Consider the following 14449-nt stretch of genomic DNA (forward strand, 5'->3'; position numbering starts at 1 on the left):
AGGGGAGAAAGATATGAAATAGGGGTGAAAGATATGAAATAGGGGAGAAAGAGATGAAATAGGGGAGAAAGAGATGAAATAGGGGAGAAAGAGATGAAATAGGGGAGAAAGATCTGAAATAGGGGAGAAAGAGATGAAATAGGGGAGAAAGAGATGAAATAGGGGAGAAAGAGATGAAATAGGGGAGAGAGAGGAGAAATATGGGGAGAGAGGAGAAATATGGGGAGAGAGGAGAAATAGGGGAGAGAGAGGAGAAATAGGGGAGAGAGAGGAGAAATAGGGGAGAGAGGAGAAATTGGGGAGAGAAGAAAGACATGAAATAGGGGAGAGAGAGATGAAATAGGGGAGAGAGAGATGAAATAGGGGAGAGAAGAGAAAGAGGGGAGAGAGAGAGGATAAAGAGGACAAAGACAGCAGAGAGGGGAGAAAGAGGGGAGAGAGGAGAAAGAGGGGAGAGAGGAGAAAGAGGTGAAATAGGGGAGAGAAGAAATAGAGGAGAGAGGAGAAAGAGGGGAGAGAGGAGAAAGGGGTGAAATAGGGGAGAGAAGAAATAGAGGAGAGAGGAGAAAAAGGTGAAAGAGAGGACAAAGAGGTGAAATAGGGGAGAGAGGATAAATAGGGGAGAGGAGAAACAGGGGAGAGAAGAGAAAGAGGGGAAAGAGGATAAAGAGGAGAAAGAGGGCAGAGAGAGGAGAAAGAGGGCAGAGAGAGGAGAAAGAGGGCAGAGAGAGGAGAAAGAGGGCAGAGAGAGGAGAAAGAGGGGAGAGAGAAAGAGGAGAAAGAGGAGAAAGAGGAGAAAGAGGAGAGAGAGAGAGAGAGAGAGAGAGAGAGAGAGAGAGAGAGAGAGAGAGAGAGAGAGAGAGGACCACTTGCAAATCAGTATCCATTATGTTTTAACTATCATCATTACAAGGCACGTGAGCGTCACAGCACAAGATCAAATATTGTGTGCTCTGGGATCAAGCAAGTATCAAGTCAACGCCAAAATCCCTTGAACAGATGTTCAATGTCACCATTGCGACTTTGTCAAGTATGCAACTTCGCTGCAATAGTTATGGTCACATCGTCAGTGTCCAATGACCTCTTATTTAAGTTCATGAGGCCCAGGGCTGCAATCGCAGCCTAATGGCAGCCATTCCGGCAAACTACAAACACGAGTCGGGCAAAGACAGATTGCTCAAGTTAAAAGCAAAAACGAAAGACACTGTTTAAAGGCAGAGAGAGGGGGAAAAAATCTTTAGCGCAATACGGTTCTGTGTATCTTCATAAATGGGGCTCAAAGTTCTGTATTTCCAGAAAACCGTTTCCCATTTATTGCCCCAAACCTTTTCAAAGCACAGCAATTTTTCCTTGTCTGCCTCCCGGCATCTCTGCTGACATGTCTACATGCGGAACCCACCTCAATTTACTTATGTCCATATCACTTTCTGCCACCTCGACTGCATCGCAGCAGCAGACCTGCACGTCGTCGTTTCAACAAAGGCTTCACTACTCTGCACCCCACACCAAACACTCCTCGAATTAAAAGCAGGTAAAAGAAGATCCGGGTGCTTTTCAAGGATGAAATGCTGGAAAAATATTTAAAAAGACATGCTTGCTATGCTCCAGATAGGGCGAGTCATATCTTTGTCTGGGAATGCTCGAATAATGTCATTGATCGGTTTGCAGCCCAAGGGCGAGGAATGTCTGCCTGGTTCAACCTTAATACTCATCGTCTGTACCCCATGGCACTGCCTCCGACGCATGGATTTTCCTCATCTTAATGTAAACCTATCATCGTGGACTTCCTATCTATCTCATGGACCGACTCTTAGCCATTAATTTTTCATGCTGTTGCTCTTTTTCAAATCCGATACACACATTCCTCTTGCACTCCTCCTCTACCTCCCGTTTACCTCGGCGCTGGTCCAGCTGGTGAATGCATCTCTCGTTTATCGTGTGAGAGTTGCACATGCTCCGGTGGGCACTTTGCTCTGCCAGAGCAAACAGGCAAGCTGGCCCCGTGTTCCCCATCTGCCCTGCCAGCCACGGTAGCTCCCCAAGCTCAAGGCCGGCAGGCAGCCCAGGGTGAGCTCGGAGCATGGCGTCTGCATATGTACGCGTTTATCACCCTGGTGGATGGTGCTACGATTGAAGGTTTTGTCCTCTTTTAAAGCGCTACGCAATCGCCAAAGCCATCGTGAACGTTCTACAATTTTAAGCCGCCAACCAAGGCGTGGGTGAGGGGGTACAAATCCGGCTAATTCAAAGGTCAGGAGAAATTAGCCCGCAACAAGGCGGTTGTAATTGCCGGGCATAATTGGCTCGTGTCGGCAGCAGGCGCAGACGTGCCTGCCAGCCAGGCATGAGGCTCGGGAAAGACAGCCGGGTCGTGGCGTGGCGAGTCGTGTCTCCCTCCAGCTGTCGCGACCCGGCGGCGAGAGGGCCGCGCATCCATCGCGGCCTTGCTCGGCCGTGAGACTTTCTCTGCCGTATTAACTTAATCGTTCCGAGGGGGGCGTGCTAAGAGGCCTGTGTTGGCTGCACGTTCGTTACGTAGTGCTAAGTGTCGCCAGTACACGAGCTCCCTGGTGTGCACGGCGAATACAAAATAAAAGGGGGTTGATGCGATGGTGAGGAAAATGTAAAAACCTCAGCTAAGCTCTTACCCTGCACCGATATCCGTCAATAAAACAAAGTCGGTAATACGTGATAAACCTGCACTTCGGAATCTGCAAATTAAGCGACACCAAAATGAGCGAAACCTCTACAAAAGTGCAGTCTATTTTTTGCCCGTGGTGCATGTAACGCAACCACGGAACACCGTGCTGGCACCGCGCGCACGTCTCGTGAACCGGAGCACATGGCGCACATGGGCAGCACGTGCACACAAGCCGTGGCAACGCTGGGCATTTGGCCAGGCAAGGAAGCCCCTGGATTAGGGGTTAACGCCGTAGGTCAGCTCGGCTCAAAGCGTCCTCCCAACGCGATGGCCGAGCCATCGCTCAATTTGCCGCCGCCAAACCCTGGGGCATGCGGCAAGCGCCCCATTCCCCTCGCTGCATGGGGCCCGCCAACACACAAGATGCGGCACGGCCCGCAAACAGCTTTTTCTCTCAGTACTGCCGCCGGCATCACAGCCACGCGCACCAACACTCACCCCACCCACCATGCTGCTCCCATGCTCACGATACCCTAACCCCAATCTTTGCCTTCTCCGAGGCTCACCCTATCCTGTTACTTCGACGCAAACTTCTTTTTTATTATTTCTCCGCTCTTCACTGATCCTGACATGGATATCCTTTGAAGTTTAAAATCTTCATGTGCTGATAAAGGCAAACCTCTAAAAAAAATTGTTCTTTATGTTGCCCGTTTTTGTGAAATGCTTCCTGCTTTTATTTCTTGAATATTTTTTTCCTTTACAAATTTTTTTTATCTTTGCTTTACAAATTTTTACCTCCGCCACCAAAGGTGGATGGACGTTATGTTTTCACCCCTGTCTGTTTGTCTGTCAGTTTGTTTGTGAACAAGATATCTCAAAAAGGTGTGGACGGATTCAAACGAAATTTGGTAGAGATGTATCGTATGTGACAAGGACGAAATTATTCGATTTTGGTGAGGATCCGGATTCGGATCCGACTACTAGAATTTTTAAAGTGAGTCTTCACCATTGGGAGATAGGGCCAAAAACGATACATAGCAGGATATCTCAAAAAGTTGTGGACGGATTTGGACGAAACCTGGTGGACCAGTTGGGTATCTGAAAAGGACGATTCAATGCGATTTTGGTGAAGATCTGAATTATGGATTCGGATATGAGAATTATTTAATTTTTAAGTGATTCTTCACCATTGGGAGATCGGGCCAAAACGGTACATAGCAGGATATATCAAAAAGTTGTTGATGGATTTGGACGAAACTTGTTGGACAAGTTGTTGTGTGTTGTTGTGTGTGTGACAAGGAAGAATCGATTCAATTTTGGTCAAGATCCGGATCCAGCTCGAATAATTTTTTAAGCGATTCTTCTCCATTGAGTGATATGGCAAACCAGGTGAAAGTATGCTCTCCACTGAGTGAAGTTGTAGTTTTAAACATTTTTTTCCCACTCAGACGGATCATGCATTGATCTTTCTATAAAAAGTAGATTTTCTCTCATTCGCTTAAATCGGTGCAGCGTTCCGAAAGCAAAGACGCATCCGAGGGTAAATGCATCTCCAAAGATCCCGCAAAGCGCTGCGACACGCGGTCGCCTCATTCAGCAGCGAGAGATCCGAGGCAGCCAAAGCTTTGCTTTCTTGTTAGCTCAAACCTACCTGTGGTCTTATGAGCATGCCTCGCAGGTTAAAGCAACGGGCCTCGTATCTGCTCAATTACTCCCGTGTTAAGCTCTAAGTAGGCTTGTTAAAAATCATGAAGCAAGACATCCCCATAAGCGTACGCCGTGTCATAAAAGTTTAAAAAGGCACGGCATAATAGCGTGGCAAAAGCCATCCCCGATGAATGCAAACAGTCCTCGCAATAATGCGTGTTCTGCCAAAGAGCGCAGAAAAGGCAATTCCCTGAGGCGAGGAAAACTCTCGACACTCACATGGTACGAGGAGCAGTCACACGACGACGCACCGAGCAAGGCCTGCGCTTCCGCCACTGAAACAAATTAATTGAAACATTATCAATCATCAGTTTCTCCTCATGCCCCCCCCCCCCCCCAAAAAACCCTGCAGTGGGGTTCAAAAGGGGTCTTGAACATACTTGACCAAGCACAGACATCCTGGTAGCGGGGCAGACGGGTCAGGGCGCGAAACGTTCCGATCAACCCCCCCCCCCCCCCCCCCTCAAATTGAGCGCCGCATAACAACAGATTAGGCCCAACATGGAAATTTTTATTCACCTCGGTGGCCACAGTGCATATAAAAGACACAATCAAATAGCCGCCACAACGTTATTGGATTAGCGCTGGTTCATTCTGGAGCCGCAGGCTAAGCAGACAATCGCGTTTTGAAATAACTGCCGTCATGGGGTGAAAAACCCTCTGGAGTGAAATTGTGAAAAACGGTTTGGACGAGTTGAGTAAATTACCGTGTCAGCTTCTATTTATTTGCCAGGCTGTAGCCGTAGGCAGCCCCCGTGGCTGCGAATTAGAAAATGCAAACTACACAGAAAAAGAGGAGGGTGGGGGAGAACAAGGAGTGCGGGGAGGAGGTGCGATGGGGGCTGAAGGGGACACGGCGGTGAGAGGAGAGAGAGCGCGACGCAGTCTGAGGGAATTAAGCCACCGGATTATTGCCATGGGTCTCTGAAGGCCCAAAATGCCAAGCTCCATCATGAAGACGGCCATTTTAGGGAAATCAAGTGGCCACGGCACACGCAACGCATGGCTTTTCATTCCACGCTGCTGCAGCGGTGCACAGCCGGGTTCGCCATTCGGCCGAATCGCCTTTCTCACGAACTACGCAAGAGGGCGGACAAAGACACAGGTGCATGGTATACATGTGCATAGGTACAAGGGGACAAATGCTCTGTGGACGGTGTCATTAAAGACAGGCCGATTAGCAAAACTCCAAAGCCACTGTATTTTTAGCCCAAATGAAATTGTCTAGTTATAATATATGTTCCCTTGCAAAAAAAATTCAACATAGGAGGAGGCCATTGGACCCACCAAGCCTGAGCAATAGTTGCCAACCTATAGTTGTTTGTCTGTGCACTGTCCTTTCAAAAGCCTGAACGGCAAGCAAGGAAGCAGCAAGTACCATTTCTGGTATGACTCAACCAGGGTTCAAACCACCGACCTCCCAGACTCGGAGCAGATGCTCCAAGGATTACACACCGAGTCTGGTTAAATAAACAGTCAAAATCGCACAAGAGTGACAGATTCAAAATGGCTAAATGACAAGGACATACGTCTCCGTGCATCCGGCCCCGACTCCGTGCATCTGGCCCCGACTCCGTGCATCCGGCCCCGACTCCGTGCATCCATTTCCCTCTCTGTCTCCGTGCATCCGTCTCCGTGCATCCGTCTCCGTCTCCGTCTCCCTGCATCCGTCTCCGTCTCCGTGCATCCGTCTCCGTCTCCGTGCATCCGTCTCCGTCTCCGTCTCCGTGCATCCGTCTCCGTCTCCGTCTCCGTGCATCCGTCTCCGTCTCCGTGCATCCGTCTCCGTCTCCGTCTCCGTGCATCCGTCTCCGTCTCTGTGCATCCGTCTCCGTGCATCCGTCTCCGTGCATCCGTCTCCGTCTCCGTGCATCCGTCTCCGTCTCCGTCTCCGTGCATCCGTCTCCGTCTCCGTCTCCGTCTCCGTCTCCGTCTCCGTGCAGCCGTCTCCGTCTCCGTGCAGCCGTCTCAGTCTCCGTCTCCGTCTCCGTGCATCCGTCTCAGTCTCCGTCTCCGTGCATCCGTCTCCGTCTCCGTGCATCCGTCTCCGTGCATCCGTCTCCGTGCATCCGTCTCCGTCTCCGTGCATCCGTCTCCGTCTCCGTGCATCCGTCTCCGTCTCCGTGCATCCGTCTCCGTCTCCGTCTCCGTGCATCCGTCTCCGTCTCCGTCTCCGTGCATCCGTCTCCGTCTCCGTGCATCCATCTCAGTGCATCCATTTCCCTCTCCGTCTCAGTGCATCCGTCTCCGTGCATCCGTCTCCGTGCATCCGTCTCCGTGCATCCGTCTCCATGTCCGTCTCCGTGCATCCGTCTCCCTGCATCCGTCTCCGTCTCCGTGCATCCGTCTCCGTGCATCCGTCTCCGTGCATCCGTCTCCGTGCATCCGTCTCCGTGCAGCCGTCTCCGTGCAGCCGTCTCCGTGCAGCCGTCTCCGTGCAGCCGTCTCCGTGCAGCCGTCTCCGTGCAGCCGTCTCCGTGCAGCCGTCTCCGTGCATCCGTCTCCGTGCAGCCGTCTCCGTGCAGCCGTCTCCGTGCATCCGTCTCCGTGCATCCGTCTCCGTCTCCGTCTCGGTGCATCCGTCTCCGTGTATCCGTCTCCGTGCATCCGTCTCCGTGCATCCGTCTCCGTGCATCCGTCTCCGTGCATCCGTCTCCGTCTCCGTGCATCCGTCTCCGTCTCCGTGCATCCGTCTCCGTCTCCGTGCATCCGTCTCCGTGCATCCGTCTCCGTGCATCCGTCTCCGTGCATCCGTCTCCGTGCATCCGTCTCCGTGCAGCCGTCTCCGTGCAGCCGTCTCCGTGCAGCCGTCTCCGTGCATCCGTCTCCGTCTCCGTGCATCCGTCTCCGTGCATCCGTCTCCGTGCATCCGTCTCCGTGCATCCGTCTCCGTGCATCCGTCTCCGTGCATCCGTCTCCGTGCATCCGTCTCCGTGCATCCGTCTCCGTCTCCGTGCATCCGTCTCCGTGCATCCGTCTCCGTGCATCCGTCTCCGTGCATCCGTCTCCGTGCATCCGTCTCCGTGCACCCGTCTCCGTGCACCCGTCTCCGTGCACCCGTCTCCGTGCACCCGTCTCCGTGCACCCGTCTCCGTGCATCCGTGCATCCGTCTCCGTCTCCGTCTCCGTCTCCGTGCATCCGTCTCCGTCTCCGTCTCCGTGCATCCGTGCATCCGTCTCCGTCTCCGTCTCCGTGCATCCGTCTCCGTCTCCGTCTCCGTCTCCGTCTCCGTGCATCCGTCTCCGTGCATCCGTCTCCGTCTCCGTGCATCCGTCTCCGTCTCCGTGCATCCGTCTCCGTCTCCGTGCATCCGTCTCCGTCTCCGTGCATCCGTCTCCGTCTCCGTGCATCCGTCTCCGTCTCCGTGCATCCGTCTCCGTCTCCGTCTCCGTGCATCCGTATCCGTCTCCGTGCATCCGTCTCCGTCTCCCTCTCCGTCTCCCTCTCCGTCTCCGTCTCCGTGCATCCGTCTCCGTGCATCCGTCTCCGTGCATCCGTCTCCGTCTCCGTGCATCCGTCTCCGTCTCCGTGCATCCGTCTCCATCTCCGTCTCCGTGCATCCGTCTCCGTCTCCCTCTCCGTCTCCGTCTCCGTCTCCGTGCATCCGTCTCCGTGCATCCGTCTCCGTGCATCCGTCTCCGTCTCCGTGCATCCGTCTCCGTCTCCGTGCATCCGTCTCCGTCTCCATGCATCCGTCTCCGTGCATCCGTCTCCATCTCCGTCTCCGTGCATCCGTCTCCGTCTCCGTGCATCCGTCTCCGTGCATCCGTCTCCGTCTCCGTGCATCCGTCTCCGTCTCCGTGCATCCGTCTCCGTCTCCGTGCATCCGTCTCCGTCTCCGTCTCCGTCTCCGTGCATCCGTCTCCGTCTCCGTCTCCGTCTCCGTGCATCCGTCTCCGTCTCCGTGCATCCGTCTCCGTGCATCCGTCTCCGTCTCCGTGCATCCGTCTCCGTGCATCCGTCTCCGTGCATCCGTCTCCGTGCATCCGTCTCCGTGCCTCCGTCTCCGTGCCTCCGTCTCCGTGCCTCCGTCTCCGTGCATACGTCTCCGTGCATACATCTCCGTGCATACGTCTCCGTTTCCGTTCATCCGTCTCCGTCTCCGTGCCTTCGTCTCTGTGCCTCCGTCTCCTTCTCCGCGCATCCGTCTCCGTCTCCATCTCCGTCTCCGCGCATCCGTCTCCGCGCATCCGTCTCCGCGCATCCGTCTCCGCGCATCCGTCTCCGCGCATCCGTCTCCGCGCATCCGTCTCCGCGCATCCGTCTCCGCGCACCCGTCTCCGCGCACCCGTCTCCACGCATCCGTCTCCGCGCATCCGTCTCCGCGCATCCATCTCCGTGCATCCGTCTCCGTCTCTGTCTCCGCGCATCCGTCTCCATCTCCGTCCCCGTCCCCGTCTCCATCTCCGCGCATCCGCCTCCGTCTCCTCGCACCCGTCTCCGTCTCCGCGCATCCGTTTTCCGTCTCCGCGCATCCGTTTCCGTCTCCGCGCATCCGTTTCCGTCTCCGTGCATCCGTCTCCGTCTCCGTGCATCCGATTCCGTCTCCGCGCATCCGATTCCGTCTCCGCGCATCCGATTCCGACTACGCGCATCCGATTCCGTCTCCGCGCATCCGATTCCGTCTCCGCGCATCCGATTCCGTCTCCGCGCATCCGATTCCGTGCCCGTCTCTGCGCATCTGGTTCCGTCTCCGTGCATCCGTCTCCGTCTCCGTGCATCCGATTCCGTCTCCGCGCATCCGATTCCGTCTCCGCGCATCCGATTCCGACTACGCGCATCCGATTCCGTCTCCGCGCATCCGATTCCGTCTCCGCGCATCCGATTCCGTCTCCGCGCATCCGATTCCGTCTCCGCGCATCCGATTCCGTGCCCGTCTCTGCGCATCTGGTTCCGTCTCCGTGCATCCGGTCCCGACTCCGTGCATCCGGTCCCGACTCCGTGCATCCGGGCCGACTCTGTGCATCCGGTTCCATCTCCGTGCATCCGGTCCCGACTCTGTGCATCCCGTTCCGTCTCCGCGCATCCCGTTCCGTCTCCGCGCATCCCGTTCCGTCTCCGCGCATCCGGTTCCGTCTCGGTGCATCCGGTTCCGTCACGGTGCATCCGGTTCTGTCTCCGTGTATCCATTTCCAACTCTATTTATCCATATCCGTCTGTGTGCCCGTCTGTGCGCCCGTCTGTGTCCAAGGCCTATTTGCCACTTGAGCTTTTGACATCACATTTTTATGTGATGAGTTATGAATGGATTCGGACGAAACTTGGACAGGTTTGGTATGTGACAAGGACGAATTCATCATAAATATTTTGGTGAAGATCCGGATCTGGATCCGGATACGAGAATTTTTGAATTTTCTAAGTGATTCTTCACAACTGAGAGGGCAAAAAAACAAATACTGCACAGAAAAGCAAGATATTTCAAAACATTGTGGACAGTTTGTGACAAAACTAGGTGGATGAGTTGGTTCGGTGACAAGAACAAGATCAGATTTTGGTTTACAAGGTCTGGATACAGATCCGGCCGATCAGTGGGATACAAAACAAACTGTTCAGCTTGGCAGAGGCATGCACTCTAACGAGTGCCACTGTATTTTTTTTTTGTATAATCACTTCAGTGTTTTCTTTTTTTATTCACCATTTAAGCTTCTGTCTGCCTGTCCATTTCATAACCATTTTACCATTTGAGGTTTTGTCATCAAATTTTCCACACACTTCTATTACGAGAATACAGAGAAGAATTGATAATTAGGTGAAAATGTCAAAGGAAAAAGTCACAGTAAGTACAAATATCCCTTATTAGCCCATCCGCCGCGCAGTGCGAGATGGCTGGGTTTTGTAATCCCTTCCATGTTTCTTTATTCGTTGTGCCCGGAAGGGAATGTGAGACTATTGCAATGCCCCTGTCTGTGTGGGTGTGCGTGTGTGTTTGCGTGTCTGTGTTTCTGCGTGTGTGCATGTGTGTGTGTGTGTGTGTGTGTGTGTGTGTGTGTCTCTGTGTGTGTGTGTGTGTGTGTGTGTGTGTGTGTCTCTGTGTGTGTGTGTGTGTCTCTCTCTCTGTGTGTGTGTGCGTGTGTGTGTGTGTGTGTGTGTGTGTGTGTGTCTGTGTGTGTGTCTGTGTGTGTGTGTGTGTGTGTGTGTATGTGTGTGTGTATGTGTGTGTGTATATGTGTATGTGTGTGTGTATATGTGTATGTGTGTGTGTATATGTGTATGTGTGTGTCTGTGTCTGTGTCTGTGTCTGTGTCTGTGTCTGTGTGTGTGTGTGTGTGTGTGTGTGTGTGTGTGTGTGTGTGTGTGTGTGTCTGTGTGTGTGTCTGTGTGTCTGTGTCTCTGGTGTGTCTGTGTCTCTGGTGTGTCTGTGTCTCTGGTGTGTCTGTGTCTCTGGTGTGTCTGTGTCTCTGGTGTGTCTGTGTCTCTGGTGTGTCTGTGTCTCTGGTGTGTCTGTGTCTCTGGTGTGCGTGTGTGCGTGTGTGTGTGTGTGTGTGGCCACATCTTTATATTTTAGTTGTAAAATGGTTGTCTGCAACCGCTTGTCCAATTGATGAGTAACTTCAAACATAGGAGGGAATGCCCATGGAGAATATTTTATTGCTATCCCTGACATCATCGATCACATGGTATAATGGCTATATTGGAGGAAAGGGAAAAATGCGACGTCTTTTTCTCCAGAACCGGTCAACGAAAAAAAAATTGAAACATGACATATGTCCTCAACTCCCCATGGGGTATATAGGGTGACAAAAATTACGTCATCAGTGAAGATGTATTCCAGCCATAATTAATTGGTTGAATTGAAATCTTTATATTAAAAAAAACCTGAAACTTCATATGTCCCATCTCTGACCCGATGTGAGGGAAGAGTTAAATTTATGACGTACATTACCCATGCCAAGAAACTATGTGACATAATTGGGTGAATTGTCGATGCGGATATATGGGCCATAATAGCAGCGTGTTCAGTTAGAGATGGTATTTTTGTTCAGAATGAACGAGCGAGGCGACACTATGCGCTGCATGAGTGTCGTTCTCGTTTAACATTTGAGTTTTTGTCATCAAATTTTCAACAAACGTTAATTATGAAAATATGGAGAATGCCAAGGAGTAAAATGTACAATTTATTTTTGCTGTTGCTTTCGCCAACTTTAGTTACAGTACACTTTTTTTATAACAACCCTCATTAAACAACCCTCATTACACAAAAACACACACATACAGTTAGGAACAGACTCCTATGCAAAAGGACCATTGTATCATCAAGACAATTTTCGCAAAACGCCTGGGTGAAAAATAAATAAATAAAATTGTTAAAGTTTTAAGCCCTTTCCACTCGACAGATGATATGCAGGGCTTGGCAATGGAAATCAGAGATTGCAGACCCACACCAGGACATGTTTTGTGTGGTTTTATTTATGTGCTCCTTGCCGAATGCACCCGGCGTTGCCCGGGTTCTTTTTGAATGAATTTACTACTATAATTCAGCTTTTACTCGCAGCCGTAGAAGATTGACTTCTATAATTCAGCTCAGCTTTTAATTGTGAAATGGGCCCAGCTCGGCCGAGGTGGCCTTGACCGGCCTCTCCACCTAGCCTATAACCCAGCGCCAAAAACGATACATAGCAGGATATCTCAAAAAGTTATGGATGGATTTCGACGAAACTTGTTGGACAGGTTGTGTGTGTGACAAGGAAGAATAAACTTGATGCATTTTGCAATTTGAAAAAGTAAGACATAATGTCTGATCCCTGGGAACATAAAACAAATTCATAATATTGTTTTTTGCCGAATAAGTGTGCGTATTACTAAAATAAACAATCCAGTTGTTAGCAGTCAACAAAATATTTCTGGAAGAATTTTTTTTTTGCAAATATTGACTGCTAATAAACTGTATAATTATTGTACTGCTACATATTGTTGGGGTTTTGAGAACCCTGCACTGTGTAAAGTGTTGTAAATATACACCTTTGTAAATAATTATTTGTGTAAATACCTCCATTCATTGTCAAGGTCAAAGGTCGTCCCCTAGTTAGTGCACATCGCAACACGTAGCGAACCATAGGCCCTCTTCATAGTTATTTCATTATTATGTGTTTCAGGTAAGGCTGTGTTTCCAATAGCTTGACTCTACGTTGCATTAATCAAATAAGATAGGCCCCTTTCAATTCCCCAATCGCCTCACCCACGTCTCCGCAAAGTAACAGTAGGGCGGCGTTCGCCGCTGTTGCATTGGGCTGTTTTTGTTGGCACCACGCCGCCATAAGCCATGCGGTCAAACCAGGAAAAAGGGGGAGGAGCCGCCGGATCACGGGCGTGGCATCAACTCGTCATCGGAGGTGGAGTTAACCAGCCAACCAGCACCGCGGTGAGCGACCCGGTAGGCGTGCCCTCGCAGCCCGTGCCTTGATACGGCCGACACCAATATAAGCGTGAAGCAAAGCTTTTTTACCAGTTGGAGTAGGGAAGGAGAGTCGGTGAGAAGGCACGAGAAGCAGATGAGTGATCCAGCCGAACCCAGAAGAACCAAAAGAGAGAGGAGGGAGAAAGGAGCACCGAGCAGCTTTTGAGCACGAGCATCGTTGGGGTGCAAGGGTCGGTGCGCCAGGATCAGCAACATAAACCGCGCTGCCGCCGGGTTTTCGCCACTGAAAACCGGACACGTGGGGCTGCCGCCGGCTGCTCGATTTTCCAGCCCGTAGCGTGGATTTGCAGCGGACCTCCTCGCGGTGCCTTTTCCTACGAACCTTCCTCCAGCCATTCCTGCCTGCAATTTCCCCTTTGTCATGTAAGTCTGTGGTCTGTCCTGTGTGTTGTCTGGGGTTCAATAATCTAAGACTGTTTTAAGGCTGCCCAGTGTCCTTTTATTTCCTCTTGTATAAATGCCCTTCTTTCGTTTCCTCTTGTAGATAGAAATAAACCTGTGTTCTTTCCTTACTTTGGTTTCCTCTTTCTCCTTCGATCGTTTTCGTCCCTTCCTTCATTTGAGTATCTGTGGCGCGATTTTGGCCGAACCGCTTTTAATCGGGTTTAGTCCATTGATAACGGCTCGAACCGCGGATTGCTAAACCGCTCGGCAAATACCATCTTGTCCGTGGTTCGAGCGGTACTTGTCTCCCTGTTTTGCGGAGGGATTGATAAAGGTATTCGGGATAATACCTGGACCAACAACCCTGATCATTCCCACCCCGCAAAAGAGCGTTACAAGTACCAGGACCGGTCAGACGGCCAGCTTAACAGGACAAGGGGATTAACCCCCCCTTGCTAACGGGAGTGCCGTCCCCCGGATCCGTAACAATATACAAGTTATGTTGTTCAATGGCTATCAAGTGAAGGGTTCAATGCTAATGTCCATTAATTTTGCTTGCAACATCTAAATTGACTTACAACTACTTCCTTTATTCCATTTGTCACAGTCATAAGTAGACTTCGGTCAAAGTATTCGCCATGCTGAATGTCATCACAGCATTCCAGTGGGTGGCACTTATTATTGCCCCTGAAGTATTTTCCCTGATGAGAACGTCAAAGTAATTCCTGGAAGGTGGTTCACTTTGAATCGGATACTATGCCAAAGATAAAGTTATATTTTTTTGTTGTGGGACAACATATTTATCTCTACCACCAAAGGTGGGCATAGGTTATGTTTTCACCCCTGTCTGTCTGTCTGTGAACAGGATATCTCCAAAGGTTGTGGATGGATTTGGCCGAAATTTGGTGGAGACAAGGACAAAATGATTAGATTTTGGTGAAGATCCAGATCCGGATCTGAGTATTTTTTGTGATTCTTCATCATTGAGAGACGATAGGGCCAAAAACTATGTATAGCATGATATGTCAAAACGTTGTGGATAGATTATGACAAAACTCGGTGGACGAGTTGGTTAGGCAACAAGAACAAGCCGGTTAGACTTTGGTTCAGATCCGAATCAAGATCTGGCCTTTCAGTGGGATGCAAAACGTACACTGATCAGCCTTGCGAGGTATGCTCTCTACTGAATGACGTTCTCATTTATAATTCATTGTTTTGTGTGTAACAAATCCAGGAGGATTTAAAATAAAATACCGACAAGTCTGTGTCCAGGTTTAAATGGCTATTTCACACTTAAGGT

The 14449-nt window shown here is 50.9% G+C and overlaps 1 protein-coding gene and 1 long non-coding RNA gene across 3 annotated transcripts in view; both read right to left on the reverse strand.

Moving 5' to 3' along the window:
* The window catches only part of LOC137432531 (zinc finger CCHC domain-containing protein 7), a 487923-nt gene that overhangs the window by 351978 nt on the left and 121496 nt on the right, over window positions 1-14449 (reverse strand). The gene's annotated exons all lie outside the window — the stretch shown is intronic.
* LOC144893283 (uncharacterized) lies at window positions 1350-4756 on the reverse strand. The gene is made up of 3 exons (XR_013624317.1): window positions 4729-4756; window positions 4568-4623; window positions 1350-1493 (listed from the first exon to the last, which is right to left on the reverse strand). It is a non-coding gene; the product is annotated as an uncharacterized LOC144893283 (long non-coding RNA).

This window comes from Myxine glutinosa, chromosome 8 (genome assembly GCF_964187855.1).
Source record: "Myxine glutinosa chromosome 8, kmMyxGlut1.1, whole genome shotgun sequence".
Taxonomy (NCBI): domain Eukaryota; kingdom Metazoa; phylum Chordata; class Myxini; order Myxiniformes; family Myxinidae; genus Myxine; species Myxine glutinosa.